The 21,982-nt window shown below is 41.8% G+C and overlaps 1 protein-coding gene across 12 annotated transcripts in view; it reads right to left on the bottom strand.

The window, feature by feature from the left end:
• shroom3 (shroom family member 3) overlaps positions 1 to 21,982 on the bottom strand; it is a 480,123-nt gene that overhangs the window by 73,970 nt on the left and 384,171 nt on the right. For 2 of the 12 annotated variants that reach the window (XM_068038349.1, XM_068038360.1), the window contains exon 2: positions 15,033 to 15,217. The exons of 9 other annotated variants lie outside the window; for them this stretch is intronic. The gene's annotated coding sequence lies outside the window, so the exon portion shown is untranslated. Of the gene's footprint in view, positions 1 to 5,540; positions 5,566 to 15,032; positions 15,218 to 21,982 lie in introns of those variants that run through there. One more of the 12 variants, XM_068038403.1, reaches the window with a different exon arrangement.

Consider the following 21,982-nt stretch of genomic DNA (forward strand, 5'->3'; position numbering starts at 1 on the left):
ATAGCTGACCAAAAGGTCACGGAGCAAAGGCAAACAATATGTTAATAGTGTGTTGAAAGACAAAGCATTAGTACAGATTAGGTGTGAATACACTGAATATTGAACAGCAGCAAGTGCAAACCTGAAAAAAAACCTGAAAAAAACAGTGGGTAAGCAAACTGAACAAACTAAGATGAAATGAAATAAATGCAAAAAAAATAGTAAAAAAGAATGTAAAAAAAAAAAGGAAGAAAAAATAACTAAAAATGAAAGTAAAATGGGGGGCTGTCATGCTCTGAAATTATTGAACTCAATGTTCAGTCCGGCAGGCTGTAGTGTGCCTAATCGGTAGATGAGATGCTGTTCCTCGAGCTTGCGTTGATGTTCACTGGAACACTGCAGCAATCCCAGGACAGAGATGTGAGCATGAGAGCAGGGGGGAGTGTTGAAATGGCGAGCAACCGGAAGCTCAGGGTCCTGCTTGCGAACTGAGCGGAGATGTTCCGCAAAGCGGTCACCCAGTCTGCGCTTGGTCTCCCCAATGTAGAGGAGACCACACTGTGAGCAGCGAATACAGTATACTACATTGAAAGAAGTACAAGTAAATCGCTGCTTCACCTAAAAGGAGTGTTTGGGGCCTGGGATAGTGAGGAGAGGGGAGGTAAATGGGTAGGTATTGCACCTCCTGCGATTCCTACCCATTTACCTCCCCTCTCCTCACTATCCCAGGCCCCAAACACTCCTTTCAGGTGAAGCAGCGATTTACTTGTACTTCTTTCAATGTAGTATACTGTATTCGCTGCTCACAGTGTGGTCTCCTCTACATTGGGGAGACCAAGCGCAGACTGGGTGACCGCTTTGCGGAACATCTCCGCTCAGTCCGCAAGCAGGACCCTGAGCTTCCGGTTGCTCGCCATTTCAACACTCCCCCCTGCTCTCATGCTCACATCTCTGTCCTGGGATTGCTGCAGTGTTCCAGTGAACATCAACGCAAGCTCGAGGAACAGCATCTCATCTACCGATTAGGCACACTACAGCCTGCCGGACTGAACATTGAGTTCAATAATTTCAGAGCATGGCAGCCCCCCATTTTACTTTCATTTTTAGTTATTTTTTCTTCCTTTTTTTTACATTCTTTTTTACATTTTTTACTATCTTTTTTTGCATTTATTTCATTTCATCTTAGTTTGTTCAGTTTGCTTACCCACTGTTTTTTTCAGGTTTTTTTTCAGGTTTGCACTTGCTGCTGTTCAATATTCAGTGTATTCACACCTAATCTGTACTAATGCTTTGTCTTTCAACACACTATTAACATATTGTTTGCCTTTGCTCCGTGACCTTTTGGTCAGCTATGTGGCCTGGTCCAATCTGCACCTTCTCCTTTGTTATCTCTTTCCCCACCCCCACCTCACTTGCTTATAATCTGTGACTTTTCTAATATTTGTCAGTTCCGAAGAAGGGTCACTGACCCGAAACGTTAACTTTGCTTCTCTTTCCACAGATGCTGCCAGACCTGCTGAGTGATTCCAGCATTTCTTGTTTTTATTTCAGATTTCCAGCATCCGCAGTAATTTGCTTTTATAATAATAACAAGGGAACAGGCTCTTTTTTTCAATCATGTAGTGGCAAAGGCCAAGTGAATCCAAAGGGATAACTTACCAAGTAAATATAAAGCAACCAAAATGAAAACCCTGCACTGCTTTCCGGTGCCCAATCTTAGACAGAAATATGGGAGGACAAGTACCAGATTATCTGCTTAACCTGGCCTCTCCTAAACAGGGTGTGGCCTGAAGATGGGCAGGAATGTCGATAGATAAATATAGTATATTACACCCTCCTCTTCCTTCCTCTATCTGCATCAGACTATGGCTGCTTCAAGAAAGAAACAAACAAACCAGACTAGATACATTACAAAAGACAAAAAAATTACAAGCACAGATGAAATGCTGCCCTTCTACAAGAACCAAATCCTATTAGGGCAGCCATCAATATCCACATCAACTCTTAACAAGTCAGTTACAAGTGCCTGAATAAAGCTGGTCAGGAAAAGCAGGGCCAGGGTGTGCTGTGGGCAAGCTGATCTGGAAAAGATCTCAATGTATTAATCACTTGCCCTGTCCAGCAAATGCTGAAAGAGAATCCAAAGCACCTACATTAACTCTTAGGGTGCAGAAGCAGCTAAAACTCTACGTAGGTAGCACAATGAAAACTCCCATCAGTGTTAACTATTAATACAAAATCATAACAGTGCTTGTTTTTGCTCATGTCTCAAAGCACGTTCCAAACTGCTTTAGGTACATGTCACACACACTGAACTGTGAAGAAGCACAGCTTCAGACAATATGATCTGTTTTTGTCTCAGAAAGCACATGGAACTCTGGATAGGGGATACAAAATTACACTCAAATAAAAATCTTACTTACATTTTCAATCATACCTCTCCACCTGACAGTGCCTTACTGGATATCAAAAATAAACCACCCATCTCACGCTGATCAGCAACAAAGACAAAATTATTGCTTCTGCTGTAATGTCACTGAAACGCTGCTGCTGTTGCAATCATGACTACAGTTTTATGTTACATTAATAACCAAGGGGAAGGTTAAAGCTTTGAGAAAGACTGTTGGAAGTGCACCCATCTTGCCCTTGTTCTCATGCCACCTACACGTTTTGTAACCATGATGTTTTCACAACATGAATGACACATTATTGTTACGTGCTATAATCAAGGGGGAAAAGGTTATGCCAACTATCCACAGGGTGGTAATGCCCCTTTTTTCTCAAATTTCTGCCACCCAACAACTCTTGCTGTGACATAGCTCCGCGGTCACTGACAGCTCCAAAGTATGACCCTTTAAGCTTTACTCCTTATTTCAAGTGTTCAAAATAAAATCACAGATACCAGAGTTTTCGATTGTGTTACTGATGCAAACAGCAGTTTCCAAATAAAATATTTCATTATCAATTTAACTGATAGTATTACAGACAAAATGGAGACCGGGAATGGTGCAGACCACTCAGTACACCTTCCTCTCGACCTTCACAACAAAGTTATACATAAAAAAGAACATTTCATTTCCTCAAACTCCAGCATTCTCCATTTGCAGAAATACTGGCAGAGCTTGCACTTCATGGCTGAAGGCAGCAGTTAGCTAGAAACAGGTACAGTGCTGTAACTCAATCCTAGGATTTAGATGACATCATGAACCTTTGGGACTAAATACCTCCTTTATAGTAACAAACGGAAGCTGAATAAACATATGATTGAATTCCGTTTGCCGGCATAAACAACATGTTTCCAAAACAACTCCGTTTAAACAGAACCTGCCTTGTGCCCACCCAGTGCGATACTGAACAATACAGCAATGTCCCAGGTTCAATTTCGGGTTTGTGGTGATTTAGCTGATCTCAATAGAGTGGCAGAAGCAACACCACAACTGGCCTCAATGTCCTTCAACCAGGGAAAAGAAAATCATTCAGGATTCCTGCCTTCTATCCAAAGATCCATGTTGCAAAGTGTTTGTGTACAGACTCTAGGGTGAGGACAGGATAGAGTTTGCCTGGGATGTCAAACAGGTCAAATAAAAAGCTGACACTCGCTGTCAAGACTCATAGGGGTGAAGTAGGAGAGAGCAGCTGGCACCCACACTCCAGCATGAAGCAACAATTTCATGCGAAGAGGGAATAAGTGGGGGAGAAACTGGGGAACCATCAGCATCTCTTTTTTGAGTGATTTTGCAGAGGCTGATGAATAAAGAAGAAAGCTTGATCATTCTTCCTCATCACTGAAATCTATTATGGAAGCAAAGGAAAAGAACACGAGGCCCGATATGTATGGGGACCCTCTAGGGGTGGGGAGAAGGTGAAAAGGGCTGAGGGACCTGGCAAGGCTGGGAATGCGGAGGGCTGTTGAACTTACAGGCAGGACCTTATCAATTTTTTGGTTCTGTTTCCTGCCCGGCAGCTGGTCAAATTGACAGCCTGCCTGGCAGCCAGGAGGCCATAGACCTTTGGGGATGGTCCTCAACAACTGTGGGGGGTTTTGGTCATCGCGGTTTGCGGGGCTGGAGGCGATGGTTAATATCGATGGTGTCCAAATCTATGGCCAGTACTGCCAGTTCGCCTACTTCTGGTTCATCTCAGGACCTCATACTGCTTTCTCTGAAATTATCCAAAGTGGTTTCTGAGCCACTGCTCCTCTGTATTTTAGTGTGAAACTGGCCAAGTAGAAACTAGTGCAGCAAACTTGAATTCTTTTAAAACTTACTTTGCCCAATTTAGACTAAAATTTAGAGGACTTTGACATTGGTAACATAAACTGATATAAGCATATAATAGACTGAGGTGGGGGTTTTATTAAATGCTTCTATACAAACGCCAGCAACGTTAAGAACAAACTGATAGTATGACAATTGTACGCTACAACTAGAGTTACAGAAATGTAGCTGGGTTTTGATAATGATTCTCAATTCCACACACCTCGACCTAGATTGTTTTGAAAGGATAGAGAAGGTGGTTGGGGGTTGGGTCGTGATGGTCAGAGTGCCCATGTTAGGATAGGATTAAACGTAGGGGTGTGAGGGGATATTGCAAGAGGCTCTTACTGCAGTTTATCAGAATTGCTTCTAGGTCTACGTTCAGACCATCCTGAACTAAGAGAAGCAACTGGATCTGCAGCTGCATCATCAAATCACTAAGGTACAATGAAGGGAAGAGAACAAGTCTAGTGAGTAAGTATGGACCTCAAGGCCTTTTCTCATCCTGAATATGTGACATAGCTGGAATTGGAGACAGATTGTCTGATTATAGCCAGGTTTTTCTCCTTTCTTTTGGTGAAACTGCCCAGCCCTATCATAGAAACAGATCACAATAAGCAGTAGGGCGAAACTGTGAATACATTACGAAGGTAGTTTAAGAGCATGTTGGAGTCAGGATTTTTGGAACATCACAAATTCACCAAAGAGGAAAACTGATGCTTCAAATCTTTGCTTGATATTCTGAATTAGGATAGAGGTTCACAGAAGACTGGAACTATCACTGGAAAGAACATCATCAGGTACAGGAGGGACTGATAGCAGGGCCAGTAAAGTGGGATTGGGCCAGTACAACAAACTCAACAGGTGACTCCTCAGCTGTGAATCCCAGCCGAGGTAATGAAGACTCCAGCTCCTTAAGCTTTTAAGACTTTGCTATATGTCTGCACCCTCTTTACAGCATCCAAGATTAGTCTGATAATATCTACATTCTCAATATTCTGTGCAATTCAAAAACCCCATCATATTTTAACACAGGCAGAGGTTTTACTCATTTCCATATCCTGAAATTCAAACTCTGGAATGAGCTCCATGGTTGTCCATTTACTTTGTACTGTATTACATGTCAGTTTTAGTAACGATACCAAATGGTCATTTGATAGAAACAGCCTGAAGCACATGCATCTCCAAATCTTTCAAGTGCTTACATGACAGACCAGCACAACTAGTATAAAAGAGACTATTTAAAAAAATATATACACACACAATGTTTTTGATGATTAACATGTTGTCAGTTTCTAAACTTACTTTTCTATTGTAGATAAGCGAACAGATTTTAGACCCGAGGCTAGGTGATAATATTAGAAGAGATGCAGTCCAGATGTGTGTTCAGCAGACTGGGGTATAGCTTTATAAGAACTTCGGTGCTGGAGGCTTTCCATCTGAGTGACAGAAGCAGCTCTTCTGGTGGGTACCTCAAAGAATATCTGCAACAATAAATTACTCTCACCAACCTTTAAGTTAAGGCCCCAGAAGGCAGCACTAGGAGCCAGAGAAAGTGGACATCTTTCATTCGTAGGCCTTTCAGAAAGGGAAAAAAAACTTCTAACATTCACCTGAGAAAATTGCAGGGGGAAAAAAAGCAACCTCTTAATTAAATGAACAGCTACGGAGAATGTTAGACCTGCAACACGCGATTTCTCTTCAGCCGACTGACTAACAGCTCCCTCCTCCTGTGTCAGGTAATCATAAAGACAAACTTGTCTGATTGGCTGTGAATTCCCTGGCTGTATTTGCATTACAATTAACTTGAAGCTCTCTGAAGCTTGGAAACCACATTCAAGTATCCAGCAGTGAGGGACTGTATTCCTGAAATAAAGCACCATGGATACACTGTTTACTCAATAACTTATCTATCAAAATGCTTCTTGAGGTCCATTAGGACTCATTAGATTTTAAGGGCTGCAGTGAAGATGCTTATCAGACAAATGCCAACAAAGTTAATAATCTCAGCATACTGCAAAGGATAAAGACAATTAGACTGATTTTCGTCTGCCCTACTCCTGAAAAATGGGTGGAATGCAGAGGTATTTTGCTCCTGATGAGCACTAAATCCAAGCTTCCTCTATGGCCTTTCTGGTGCCAGTACCTGAACAAGGAGCAGCAATGTAAGTTTAATGCAAATCAATTACCAGAGATCTTCGCAACAGACTACCTCCAATAGCACCAGCTGCATTTCAAAGGAAACTGTACGCATAAGAACCAGGAATTACTAGAGCATGGTCTAGGCCATTCAGCCCCTCTAGCCTGTTTTGCCATTCAACTAAATCATGGCTGACCTGTATTTTAACTCCAGCTACCCGCCTTGGTTCTGTAACTCTTATTAGCCTTGCCGTACAAAAATCTATCAATCTTCCAGAATTACACTATCCTGTGTCTGAAGAAGTGCCTCCTGACATTAGCTCTAATTTTAAGTTGGGTCGATATCCAGTGGGGCAAACGCACCAGACCACTGGCTCAGTATTCCTGCCTCTGAGTCAGAAGGGTTGGGTTTGGGCCCCACTCCAGAGACCCCTGGGGAGCAGAGACTGGAACTCCAGCTCTGAATCCCAGTGGGGATACTGGTGCCTGATGAGTGCAGGTGGCCCAGCCCATCAGAAAGGATAGCTGAGGTTGATTAGTCCATGTCGCAGACTACCGAGAAGATACTCCAAAGATATCTAAAAAAGAGGAAGACAACCAGAAACCACCTCGGCAACTCTTCCCAATTAAGTGGTTTGAGAATCTCATGTGTGAAGCTTGAGATAAGGTCTGTCTGAGGGCAGAACACAATAGGTGGACAGAATGGTTCCAGAGATGATGTTTAGGCACCATAATTCTTAAAGCACAGAACAGCACGATGAGTTTTTATTTTTGACTTTCTGAATAATAAATGGTTGCGCTGCTTCGGGCAAGAAGCAGACTTCTTGTTCTGCTCAGGAGTACTCCCCAGTGTGCACCTGCTTCATTATAATGAGATCCCAGAGTAAGTTCAGGTGCTGAACTGGTGATATTTCTGGTGCACTCTGCAGTAACTGCTCCTAGATAACGCCTGGAAAGGAAAATGTTTCTATTGTTTTCAAGAAGGAGTTAGATATAGCTCTTGGGGCAAAAGGGATCAAAGGATATGGGAGGAAAGCAGGAACAGGTTACTGTGTTGGATGATCAGCCATGATCAGAATGAATTGCGGAGCAGGCTCAAAGGGCCAAATGGCCTACCCCTGCTCCTATTTTCTATGTTTCTATGAAAGGAAACAGCTTTCAGATCAGGTATTCCCAAAAGAAAAATGGGTTTGGATTGAAATGGCAGCAGAAATGAGGGACTGCCATGAATTTTAGCAGATGGAAGTAAAGAAAAGCACATCTATTTCCAGTGCCATTCTTAATTTAACTCAAATCTATCATATCTCAGATGGAAGCTGAGAGTCAGATTCACAAAGCCTCTGGCAGTGCTGCTTTGCAATGGACCACTGGGAGGTGCAAAAGAGCCATTCAAGTTGCCTCCCCTCTGAATTTCCCCCTCTGCCTTTGGGGAAGTATTCGAGATCTCAAAACCTTTCCAGACAGTAAATGTAAGATTGGGAACTCACTGCACTCAGAGTCATGGCATGCACCACTGATCCATCAAACTGGATCATATTGCTTTGTGCAATTTTCTCCCTTCTCTTACCCAGATGATGATACCAGGGATGAGAATCTATTGTTGTGAGAACAGACTTGAGATACTGAGGCCATTTCTAATGGAGCAGCAAAGGCCAAGGGGAGATTTAATATAGGGTTTAAAAATTTGACCAAAGCTTTATCAGCACTGAGATGTCAACCTGTGTGGGTTTAACAAGGTGAATAAAGAAAGTCACTTTTCTTCAGTTGGGAAGTCAGTGTCAAAGGCTCATCAATTTAAAAATGATTACTGAGAGTAACAAGAGAAGTATGGAGGTAGTTCTTTATGCAAAAAATTGCGAGAGCATGGAATGCTTTTCCATGGGAACAAACTGAGGTGGAGCCTATGCCTCTTTTGCAAGAGAAAGTGAATAAAGATTTTAAGCAGATGGTATGGGGAGAGAGCAGGGCTGTGGGCCAGCTTTGGATCACTCTAGCAAAGAGATAGATATGAAGGGTCAAATGGCATCCTTTCGTGCTGTAAATGTGCACGGTTCACGTTAGGGTAGAGATTCACAGGCTGTGGAGGCCGTACATAGCTTGCTCAAGTGGTCATTCTTTATGAATGAGCTCAGTGAATTTTGATATGTTATTTGACCATTGAGGGCTTCACATACATGCCTGACCCCCTATTCTCGCTCATCACATGTACACGCACCTTGCCCAGCAGAGGTTACAGCAGCGGGAACGCTAGCAAATTTTTTCTCCCTTTCTGCTCAGAGGCATTGCAGTCAGTGGCGGTGTCCCCACAGCTGGAGTCAGTTAAGGTAGCACTGAGTAGCAAATTAAACTGGGACTTTACTTGTCTCTGTGGCTCAATCCCACCTCACATGGTGCATCTACCATTGGGTGCATTAAGATATGACAACTCGAACTTAAATGTTTAATTGGGGAAGGAAGCGTTTCTGTCAATGTACACAGACAAAAGGTTTTTCACCACATAAAATATGAAGTTAGTTGAGTGACAGGTAACAAAAAGTAGTGATGAATGGTTGTTTTTCAGACTGAAGGTAAACAGTAGTGTTCACAAGGGTTGGTACTAGCACCGCTGCTTTTCTTGATGTATATTAACGACCTAAACTTGGATGTACAGGGTACAATTTCAACATCTGCAGATGATACAAAACTTGGAAGTGTTGTGAACTGTGAGTGGGATAATGATAAACTTCAAGAGGACACAGAAAGGCTGCTGGAATGGGCAGACAGAATGAAATTTAACGCAGAGAAGTGTGAAGTGATGCATTTAGGTAGGATGAACAAGAAAACACAATATAACCTCAAGGGTACAATTCTAAAGGGAGTGCAGAAGCAGAGGGACCCGGGGGTATATGTGCACAAATCATTAAAGGTGGCAGGACAGGTTGAGAAAGCGGCGAATAAAGCATATGGGATCCTGGACTTTATAAAAAGAGGCCTACAGTACAACAGCAAGCAAGTTATGATGAATCTGTATAAAACACTGGTTTGGCCCAACTTGAGTATTATGTCAAATTCTGGGTGCCACACTTTAGGAAGGATGTGATTGTTAAACTGCTAATTGTGTATCAATTGTTTGGGGTCTTACTTGAGCACTTATAAGCAGACATTTACTGAGACTAGTGAGGGGATGAGTGAGGAGCTACATGTTTGTAGTCCTTTTACTTTGTACAATAAATGTGAAACTGAGTAAAGACTGGCTGCTGCATTATCTTTCCAGAACAAGCTTTCTGGAGTTTAACTGTGATTGCTTTAGAGAGGGTCCAGAAACGGTTTATGAGAATGATTCCTGGGATAAGGGACTATGGTTATGTGGATAGATAGGAGAACAATCCCAGTTTCTCCATAAAGACAGGTTTTGTTAGAGGTGTTCAAAGTCATGGCATCAGGTGGCAGGACCGTATCTCCAACACAGAAGTCCTCGAGGCGGCCAACATCCCCAGCTTGTACACACTACTGAGTCAGCGGCGCTTGAGATGGCTTGGCCATGTGAGCCGCATGGAAGATGGCAGGATCCCCAAAGCCACATTGTACAGCGAGCTCGCCACTGGTATCAGACCCACCGGCCGTCCATGTCTCCGCTATAAAGACGTCTGCAAACGCGACATGAAATCCTGTGACACTGATCACAAGTCGTGGGAGTCAGTTGCCAGCGTTCGCCAGAGCTGGCGGGCAGCCATAAAGACGGGGCTAAAATGTGGCGAGTCGAAGAGACTAAGTAGTTGGCAGGAAAAAAGACAGAGGCACAAGGGGAGAGCCAACTGTGCAACAGCCCCGACAAACAAATTTCTCTGCAGCACATGTGGAAGAGCCTGTCACTCTAGAATTGGCCTTTATAGCCACTCCAGGCGCTGCTTCACAAACCACTGACCACCTCCAGGCGCGTATCCATTGTCTCTCGAGATAAGGAGGCCCAAAAGAAAGAAGAAAAAGAAGAAGAAGAAGGTTCAAAGTCATGAGGGGTCTAGACAGAAGATAGAGAGAAACTGTTCCCATTGGCAGAAGGGTAAGGGTTGAGAACCAGAAGACACTGATTTAAGGTGATTGACAAAAACAGGAATGGCAACATGAGGAAGAACTGTTTACATAGTGAGTGGTTAGGATCTGGAATGCACTGCTTGACAGTATGGTGGAGGAAGATTCACTCATGGCTTTCAAAAAGGAATTGGTTAATTATCTGAAGTGGAAAAACTTGCAGTGCTACAGGGAAAGGGCAGAGGAGTGGGACTAGCTGAGTTGCCTTTGTAGGGAGCTGGCATTGACACGAAGGGCTGAATGGCCTCCTTTTGTGCTATGATTCTATGAAACGATCAATGTAGTCAGAGCTTATCATATTGCAAAGGGCAACGCTGTTGATATGAAACTTTGCACAAGAATTAAATGTCACCACATATAAGAGAAAGTTGAGAAGACCAAAAATAAAAACAAGAAATGCTGGAACCATTCAGCAGGTCTGGCAGCATCTGTGGAAAGAGAAGCAGAGTTAACGTTTCGGGTCAGTAACGTTTCGGGTCAGTGACCCTTCTTCGGAACCCAGACCAAATCCAGTCCAGAAAATAAAATCCAAGGAATTTGTTAGAAATACCAGAAGAATTAAAATGCCATTACAAGAAAAGGTCGAGAGTCAGGTGACGAAAACTCTGCAAAAAAATACCCCTCAAAAATCCAAATGGCTGAGGAATCAATTTTGGGAATACAAACATCTATGATCTGCCAAATGAGAATGCCTTCTACTTTACAGGTATTTCCACAGATCCCTTGCAAGCTCACAGTTAAACCTCATGCAGCAATCTGTACCACGTTAATGAGTGACTATTTGACCCACACAATGAAAGAACTAAACAAAAGAAAAAGAGACATTCCATTGTAAAGGAACAATTGTCAATATGAGACCAAGACACGCATAGCTTTTTCATACAATGTATCTGAGAATTGGGCAGCTTAGAATGTGTTTCCAGCTTTTGCCACTTTTCTTTCCAAACCATTTTATTATTTCTTTACATTACTGCTCTAAGTGGTATTAGCTTTTACCAGTAACAAATTATTTATATACAGATGCATTCATTGGATTCATTACACATTTTCACAATACCTCTCCTTGCTCTTACTTTGATTTCATTGGCTCATTTTTGGTTTAGGCAAATCACACTGCATTTCGATGCTCAAGATGCATGTGGCCCATATCCGGAACTCAGCCCAAGTTAACTGGGTTGTAAAACTAAAAATAAAGAATTCTAACTGGCTTGGAAGACAGATTGTGAGTTGTGCTTCACAGAGGATAATGGTGAGCAAGGAGGGCAAGGGAGAAGACACACAATGTGTCACTTAATCATCTTCTAAAGAGACACTGAACACTAACCCAAAAATGGTTGTGCTGCCAACAGACAGGGCAGATACCTCCTTCCCCCACTCAGTGTTCTTGCAGTTGGATGTACAAAAGGCCCCTAAGGATGCACTTTATAAACACAGAGACATTTTCCAAACAAAAGTTCAAGGTAATGGTTTCTCTGAAATGCTTTTCGAGTAACTATTTCTTCAATGACTTTGGTCCTTTCCTTTACAGTTGTGCTGAAGCTGCATAACCTGAGTGTCTACAATCTTATTCATGCTATATGCAGGCACAATAGGGAACAAGATTCTCAATTATGCATAGAATGCTTCATAATTATTCCTTTTTTTAAACATACAGCATTTTCTGCTTTAGTCATTGACATAACAAGCGATTGCACTTCAAAAACATTAACGTGAAGACTTTTTGAGGTGTATGAGAGAGATGTGATAAGAAACTATACAATACATGTTTTTATTTCCTGAGAACATTTATTCCTGACACCATAACTAGAACTGATGTGGTTCAAGACAAAAGCCCACAATTGCCTTCTCAGGCCAATCTAGGACTGGGGCAATAAGATGTAGTCTTATCAATGTCACCCACATGCTGACAACAAATTTTTTAGAACATCTATTTCTGGGAGGGCAGCTAGATCAAATACCTCATGTCATGCTAGTACCAATGCTACTGTGTCGCACAATAATGGACCACTGGATTCAACTCATCCAACTTTCCCTCCCTGAGACTCCCCTATGCAAAATGGCTGAGATTTGAAAGTAATGAGGGTGTAGAGGGGAAATCAAACCAGCCATTCTATTTCTGTGCACCAGATACCTCAATAACATGTTTTTATTATTTTTACAGTTATTCTGTTCATATAGAACACTAAAAGACTGTCAATCTTATAAATTTGGTTTTCCTGTTATTTATATATACATGAAAATAAAATTCGTAAAATAAATGTGCAAAGTACAGAATAGTCAAAACTTTTTGCGGTTCTGAGCTATTTTTGTTCAACATCCTTCACAATCACAGGCACAAAGATGGGAAAAATCATAGATACCCACTGGGCTAGAAAGGGAGAGCCATAGGCAAACAGTTGGGCCTAAGTGCATTTGTTCCTGAATGAAATTTTGTAAGCATCTGCATTTCGCTCCTATATATTACCTATGTTAATACAAATCCACATTAATCATTCTGCATACTACAAAAAAACTGTAACGCAGTACAAGGCAAGTATTGCAGAAACATGGTGCACAGACAAGGTTATTCTGTATCTGTGGGTCCTGACCTGTATATGTGTTTGAGACAGGTAGCCTAGGAGGAGTGAGAATCGTATGCAATGATTTGATTTGATTTAGAGATACAGCACTGAAACAGGCCCTTCGGCCCACCGAGTCTGTGCCGACCATTAACCACCCATTTATACTAATCCTACACTAATCCCATATTCCTACCACATCCTCACCTGTTCCTATATTCCCCTACCATCTACCTATACTAGGGGCAATTTATAATGGCCAATTTACCTATCAACCTGCAAGTCTTTTGGTTGTGGGAGGAAACCGGAGCACCCGGAGGAAACCCACGCAGACACAGGGAGAACTTGCAAACTCCACACAGGCAGTACCCAGAATTGAACCCGGGTCGCTGGAGCTGTGAGGCTGCGGTGCTAACCACTGCGCCGCCCAATGAGTGCCGCAACGAGTAAAAGACAACTCAATAGAATAGGGAATCAGGGAATTTTAAATTAAATGGAGTAGTGGGTCTGGCTGTCACATTCTTTGCAGAAAAAAATAAAACCTACACTTTTTAAATAAAAAGAGAGGGTAAACATAACTGGTTCTCTCCTGCAATGCTGACTTTGAATGCTCAAGCGCTGTGCTTCCTTGGCCTCTTTCTTATTTACATGCTTATCCTCAGCGACATAATCGCCAGGTTTCAATATGTATGCACATGACAGCTCCACCTCTCCAGCACTCCGTCCACCCGAAGACTACATTGATAGTGTCAGACTGCCTTTCCAACATCAAGTGATGGATGTCAAAATTTCCTTTAATTGAACATCCTTTTCATGCCTGATTCATTGGCAGCCATGTTGTCATATACCTCATCCCGACTCACTGGAATTCCCTTCTCCAAAGGTTTCTCTGTTCACCTTTAGAAATCTTTTCTGAATAAGCCTTTGAATAAGCCACTCAACTCAGGCTCAGAATCCATTTATCTGTATTTTTTCTTTCTTTCTGTAACGAGGTTAACTGCAGGTTAATCACCTGTAACCAATCTGGAAAGTGTTTTGACCAACAATACTATTTCTGTATAGTTTTTGAAAAATACACGAGGAAGGTGTCAGCATCCCCTTTTACATTAAGCTTCTCAAAGAAAAAGGTGGTTTCTTTAAATAATCCAACTGTGTAACAGCCTCCTTTAAGAACTACAAGAATGGTCTGTGCTATGAAAATCATAATATATTCATGTGAATCCTGGCAATAACTTTAGAAATGGCCTTTCCACACCAGAAAGCAAATGTTTCGACTATGCATTTGCCTGATTGACTGAAGTCTGTTGTCTCACTCTTACCTGAAGTGTTATTCCTTTTACTACATCAAAAGTCACCGATAGAGAAAAAAATAAACATGGAAATGGTACTCTCAAGTAATGCTGATACAAAGAGAACAGGATTATTGCAGCTCTTAGCAAAAAGGAAGTGGGTCATGAATTTCAAGCAAATCCTTTTCTGGAAACTCGTTTCAGGATCTTAATCGTGTTTCAGATTGTAAATACTATTGATACTACCCTATGTTCTACTGGATTCATTAACATAGAAAATCAAGTAAAGTAACAACAACAATTATGGGGAGAAATGAAAATCAGGCAGGAAATATTTAAAATCTGTCATACAATTAAATACTTCCAAATGAATACAGACAAGTAGATTAAAGGCATTGGTGTTTCAAACATTAATGAACAAACTCATATAAAGCAATACACTAAATAAAACAGGACATTCTTATCAGGCTCTATGCTGATCAGAAAATCTAAAGACTTCAGAACAACAAAATAAATGCAGTCGTTAGGACACTGACCTTGAAAGTGTCTTCCAGAGGAATCAACATTCTTCACTCATTCGAATTACCATCCACTCTTCCCATCCTGCCCCCCAATCCCTCTATTCCTTTCTCCCTCAGGTGAGCAACCTGCCTCCCCTTACATGCATCAATGTTATTACCTGCTTTAACCACTCCACATGCTTAGCACTCTCTTTTATTTATGTTCTTTTGCTCTGGACTCACCCACAAGTAGAAGCAATTTCTCTACATGCATCCTATCAAATCGCTTCATAATTTTAAAGGCCTCCATCAGGTTTCTTATTTGAGAAAACAGCTCATTCTGCTCAATCTTTCCTGATAGTTGAACATTTTCTCAGTCAGCAATATGTTCATCAACTGTTTAAGACTGTACTGATATGCACTTTTTCCTGCATTTAATAAAAAGAAAAAAAAGAATTTAGCTAACGCAATGACCCGGTGGGTTAAAATACTGCTACTGAGCCATAAAGACCAAAAAGTCCATACTTAAATTCTAGTTTGTGTTTATTTAGTTGATCTCAATCATGGCAGTAGTTAGGGCATACTAACTGACCTCAATGACCTGGGGCAAGTTAGGGGAAAACAATCAACAAAGATTTTGATTACTTTTAGTGGCCCTTTCTTGCAAGTGCATAGTTGGACCTAAAGTGTGAACATGGAGCTCAACTGTGATGCTCTCCATCCACACATGAAGTATGACCACATGGGCTGCTGGAAACTGTGGAACTACAACCCAACGAGAGTCAGCACTTTCTTGAGAAGAGGGCAAGACATTGAAACAAGTTTCACAGAAGCCAAAACTTAGACTGTTTTTAAGTAGTTGTACCTAAACTGGCTCATTTCTACACATTCACTACATTGTATGTGCTTCTGGAGAAAATGCTTAGCAGCCTGCAATAATAAACTGAAGTCCATTACAGGACTTGCAACTCATTGTCACCTACAGGAACCAGAATAAAGGATTCTGTCAGAATTCAACAAGTAAAGATAAATTCAAGACATTTGAAAGTGTGGATTGCACAGCCACTTTCAGCAGAATATTGATGTTTCCAACCAGTGAACTTCTATTTCTCAGTAAGTAAATTCAAGTTAACTTTTAGCACATCTTCCTCTTGAGAATAAAATATTAATTTACTGGTAAAGTGAAGCTGTCTCACTTGATTCCACCATACTCTGGGTCTCCACCCTTCCCACATTCATTGCACAAAATTCCAGAACATTCTCTTGGCTGCTCAAAGAACAATCTAATGATTTGCTTACAAACATACGAACTAGGAGCAGGAATAGCCTATTCCGCCATTCCAAAAGATCATGGTTGATCTGTTTGTGAACACAACTCCACTTTCCTCCCTACCCCCGATACCCTTTGACAACCTCGTTTGTCAAGAATCTGTCTACCTCTGCCTTAAGAACATTCAACGACCCTGCCTCCACTGCTCTCCAGGGAAGAGAGTTCCAAAGACTCACGACCCTCAGAGAAAAAATTTCTCCTCATCTGTCTTAAATGGAAGACCCCTTATTTTTAAACTTGCCCCCTAGTTTTAGTACTTCCCACAAGGGGAAACATCTTTTCAACTTCCACCCTGTCAAGTCCCCTCAGGATCTTATATGTTTCAGTAAGATCACCTCTTATCCTTCAAAACTCCAATGAATACAGACCCAACCTGTCCAACCTTTCCTCATAAGATAACCCTCTCATCCCAGGAATCAGTAAAGTGAATCTTCTCTGAACTGCTTCCAATGTAATTATATCCGTTCTTAAGTAAGGAGACCAAAACTGTACACAATACTCTAGATGTGGTCTCACCAATGCCCTGTACAACTGTAGCAAAACATTTCTATTTTTATATTCCATTCCCCTTACAATAAACAACAACATTGCATTTGCCTTCTTAATCACTTGCTGTACCGGCATACTAACTTCGTGTTTCGTGTACTAGGACACTCAGATCCCTCTGCATCTCAGAGTTCTGCAATCTCGCTCCATTTAAATAATATGCTGCTTTTCTATTTTTCCAGCCAAAGTGGCAATTTCACATTTTCCCACATTATACTCCATCTGCCAAATCTTTGCCCACTCACTTAACCTATCTATATCCCTTTGCAGACTCCTCATATCCTCTTCACAAATTACTCTCCTACCTATCTTTATGTCATCAGCAAATTTAGCAACTATACATTCTGTCCACTTCATCCAAGTCATTGATATAAATTGTAAATAGTTGAGGCCCCAGCACTGATCCCTGTGGCACTCCACTAGTTACACCTTGCCAACCTGAAAATGACCCATCTATGCCTACTCTCTGTTTCTTGTTGGCTAACCAATCCTCTATCCATGCTAATATGTTACCTCACATACCATGGGCTCTTATTTTATTTAGTCACCTTTGATGTGGTGCCTTGTGGGAAGGCGAGCAATCAGAAGTCGTGGTTCATGTGGGAACCAGTGACATAAATAGGAGTAGGTTTGAGGTTCTAAGAAAGGACATCTGGAAAATATAGAATGGAGATCTTCTGGTCTAAATCCAATACTCATTCAACATCCCACAACTGGGCAGGCCATGAATAGAGTTCCGGTGACTTGTGCAAGTCTATCAAGGGCACAGGAAATGCTTGGATTCCATCACAAATAGCACTAACCGGAGAAAAACACAGCTTTCAATTTATAGCATTTTTCTGGTTAACAATATAATTTTACATTATGTTCTGTTCACGCCATTGTCTTGACCTGAGACATCTTTCTGATACAGAAATGAACAATATTTGTTATCTTACAGTGGTTCCTAGCCAAATTTTATCCCCAACAATGCACCACCCCTCCCCCACCCCCATTTGTGACTTCAAAAATTCTTGATAATTTGTTTGCTCTGAGCATTTTTGTCATCAACTGTTCCTGGGAAAATTCATGCACAATCAAAATAAATGTTTGAAACTTCCAACAATTATCAACCACACCCTGTGAAACTAAACAATACAGAGATGAAAATGAGATTTACTGGCATCGAAACCAGATGGATAATTTCAATGCAGATGTGAAAAGCAAACAGATAACTGACAAAACAATCTACCTCTGTGCCTTAAAGCAGAACTACAAAGGGTGGGTTTTAGACATAATGCTTAAAACTGCTTCAGCTATTGGAGCCCATGGAATAAATGGGACAAAAGCAGCATGGATATGAAATTGGCTGACTGACAGGAAACAGACTTTAGCTGTGAACGGTTGTTTCTCAGACTGGAGGAAGGCATGTTGTGGGATTCCGCAGAGGTTGGTGATGGGACCCTTGCTTTTCCTGATATATATTAATGACCCGGACTCGGGTGTACAGGCCACAATTTCAAAATCTGTGGATGACACAAAACTTGGAAGTACTGTGAACTGTGAGGAGGATTGTGATCAACTTCAAGAGGACATAGACAGGCTGGTGGAATGGGCGGACGAGTGGCAGATGAAATTTAATGCAGAGAAGTGTGAAGTGATTCATGTTGGTAGGAAGAACGAGGAGTGGCAATCACAAATCAAGGGTACCGTTCGAAATGGGGTGCAGGAGCCGAGGGACCTGGGGGTATATGTGCACAAATGATTGAAGGTGGCAGGACAGGTTGAAAAAGCTGTTCATAAAGCATATGGGATCCTGGCTTTTATAAGTAGGGGGATAGAGCACAAAAGCAAGGAAGTTATGATAAACCTGTGTAAAAGATTAGTATTGTGTGTGATTCAGGGCACCACACTTTGGTAAGGATGTGAAGGCATTAAGAGGGTGCAGAAAAGTTTCACAAGAATGGTTCCAGGGATGAGGAAGTTGATTTCCGTGGATAGATTGGAGAAGATGGAGCTGTGGGTTTTTGGAGTAGAGAAGATCAAGAGGAGATTTGATAGAGGTGTTGGAAATCACGAGGGGTGTGGACAGAGTAGATAGGGAGAAAGAGTTGCCGTTAGCGGAAGGACGGAGAAGCAGGGGCACCGATTTAAAGTGATTGGCAAAAGAAGCAACGGCGACATGAGGAAAAAGTTTTTTATGCAGCGAGTTGATAGCAAGCGGAATGCAATGCCTGAGAGTGTGCTGGAGGCAGATTGAATGGTGGCTTTGAAAAGAGAATTGGACAATTATCTGACGATGAAAATTTGCAGGGCTACGGGGAAAAGGCAGGGGAGTGGGACTAGGTGAGTTGCTCTTGCAGAGAGGCTGCACGGACACGATGGGCCAAATGGCCACCTCCTGTGCTGTAACCATTCTATGATTCTATTACATTGATATTGAAAGAAAGCAATAATATCATACTAACCTGCAGTTTAAACTACATGCATTTCATTTAGCAACGTTTATACAATATCTTGCATTTATATCACCTTTAATGTAGAAAAGCATCGCAAGGTACTTTACAGAGAAAACAGACAGGCACAAAGGGCCAGATTTTCAAACCCTGCTGAGTGCGGCAAAGTCTGCGAGCACAATTTGAATATTGCATTCCTGGAGGTCGGCACAGGGTCATGCCGCCTCAAAGTGCCGCCAGCAGCAAGGGAACGGGTTGGTACACACTTCTATTTAAGTGCCTGTTGAGCTCATTAACAAGCTTGTCAGTGAGCAATTTTTAAGGATTGGGAACGGGGAAGCCTCCATGGAGGGAAAATGACAGGGTTGTGAAGATGTGAACAGTGCGGAGGACCATAAGGGCTATGGGTAGGGCTGATTACAGTAATTCATAGGCAGCAAATAAAGTTTAGCTGCTCCAGATGAGTCTCAGTGTGGCTACTGCTGCAGCTGTCAAGAGTTTCATGTCACAGTGGAGTGTGGCAGGAAAACGGATAGGGAAGTGAGCCCGCTGGCATCACTGTAGCAGCTGGGATTGGCACGGGAAGGCCTGGTGAATGCACCAAACCCAGCTGAGGGAGCTGAGATGGGAACAGGCCACTGGACATTGGACAGAGCAGCCAGGATGAACTGCAGCAGATGCAACCTCCTGGACAGCAGGAGGTCCGAAGAGCACAGTGGGGGTGGGGTGGGGGAAGCATTCTGATGATCATACAGGCCCTCCGAGATCCCTGGCAATGGCTGCCGTTTGCCTTTAAAAATTCCATTCCATTCCTGCCTCCATAACGCTTCTGGTGCCTCGAATTGGGCGCTGGACTTGCTCCCAAGCCAATTACTTATTTAGCATTTATAAATAGCACCATGTTAGCATCGCAGCATTGGGACCTGGAAATGTTCCAGTCATCCAAACTGAAAATAAAAGTCTGGCCCAAAATGTTTGCAGAAGCGTTAGGAGAGATGATCAAAAGTGTGGATGAAGGGACATATTTGAGAGGGTTCTAAATGTGGGAAGGGAAGTCGAGAGATGGAGGAGTTTGGAGATGGAGGAGTTTGGGGATGGAGATCCAAAAATGAGTATTTAATGTTGCTGAACCGTTATGAGTCAACAAGGTCTTTAATAAGTCAGAGCAATTTTGTCCAGATCGTTAGCCAATAGCCAGCCACATGTGGCTAGTTGGGAAATCCAGATGTGGCTAACAGCATTTTTGATCAGTAAATAAAAAATGAATAATAGTCACTGCCCTTGAGGATGTGATCTCAATACTCAGATTCGCACAGTGAACTTTAACCTTTTTGTTCATTTGCCGCTAAAATAATAAGACTAAATGTAGAGTGTACAAGTGTTTTTTGATCATTGAGAGTTATTTACTTCCTTGGTTACTGAATGGTGGTAGATGTTAAGCAAATATATATGTGAAGCAAATTTATCTATACTGTCTTGAGTGTCTGTAAGGTATAGTCTACTAAATTTAGTGCATTTGGCTAAAACATAGCCAGCCACATCTGAGGTTAGTCACTGCTTTCTATTGGACAACACAAATCAAAGACTCACAGTCGTGTGCCACACTGGCTATTTCAGTAAGTCTGATTACAAGACAGAAATCCAAACCTGGTAACTGTCAAACAAAAATAAAGCTGGTAAATACAATGATGGTGATACAGCTATCCAGATCTGTAAAGTCTCAAGTTTGACCTAGTGTGTGTTGAGTTCACTTATTTTGAATGTTAGAATTGTCTGCAGTACACTGGGGTCAGGAGAGGAAACAAATCAGCTACAGTCAGTATTCCATGCTGGAAATGGGGGACAGGGTAATTACTGCTCTAAGATACCCTTAAGGAAAAGTGGAAAATTGAAGACAAAATAAATTCCAAATGGAAACAATCAAGCCACTTCATGTGGTTCAGAATTCAATCACGGTCAGAAAGGCTGCACAAAAGCAGTATAGGAAAAGATACAAGAAGTCAGACTGGTGTAGGGCAGTTTTTAGCTCCAATCTGTATTTGACCATGGCATCCATTTTGTGGGAGTTCCCTACACTTACTAATGTGGTCAGAATGGAAAGTGTTTTATTCCCCAGAACAGACATCCCTCATGTTGATAAGCACAAAAGAGCTAATTTAAAAACCCTGATTGGAACGCTACAGACTAATGAGAAAAATGGAGATTGACGTCAGCAGTGTAACTGTCCTATTTTGCGACAAGTAAACAAAAAAGCTGTGTTCTCAGTAATACTTGTTTTATTGCTTTTGCATTCAGCTTTTGCCAAGACGAGGCCAACGATCACTTTAAGTATTGTTGTAATTATGAGGCATTGCTGGCTTTAGAGAGTAGTTTACTCTTTCTATTGTGCTGCATTCAGCTGTTAAGTTAATAGTCTCTAGTTACAGACGTACCTACCCAATGCCTTTTGTCCAAAAATTCTTCTGCCACACAGTTCGAACTGGGGCAAAAGATTCCACTCCAAAACAAATGTCAACATTCTAAATGTTAATCACTCTTCAAAAGCATCGAAAATTTCAAAGCCCCTACCAACATCAGCAATTAAAAAAAATCCAAACTAGATTTACTCTAATTAATTCTACAAGTTTCCAAATACACTCATGCCCCCTTTGTACTAGAGGACTGTCTTTGATGGAAATATTCGAATCACTGCTGTAGTATAAACAACCTGATACTGAGCAAACTCTCCTTGAACAGTGGTTTGACTCCCTGCCTCCGGTCAAAAGCGCCAATGGTGATAAAGCTCAAAAGTTCCTGTGGACAGCTTTTCCCACTAGATCATTTTTATCTGGCCACAGAAACAGGCCAGGAATGTGCCTTTAACATTGCTGACTGTTACGGAA

Source organism: Heterodontus francisci, chromosome 1, assembly GCF_036365525.1.
Source record: "Heterodontus francisci isolate sHetFra1 chromosome 1, sHetFra1.hap1, whole genome shotgun sequence".
In the NCBI taxonomy this organism is placed as follows: domain Eukaryota; kingdom Metazoa; phylum Chordata; class Chondrichthyes; order Heterodontiformes; family Heterodontidae; genus Heterodontus; species Heterodontus francisci.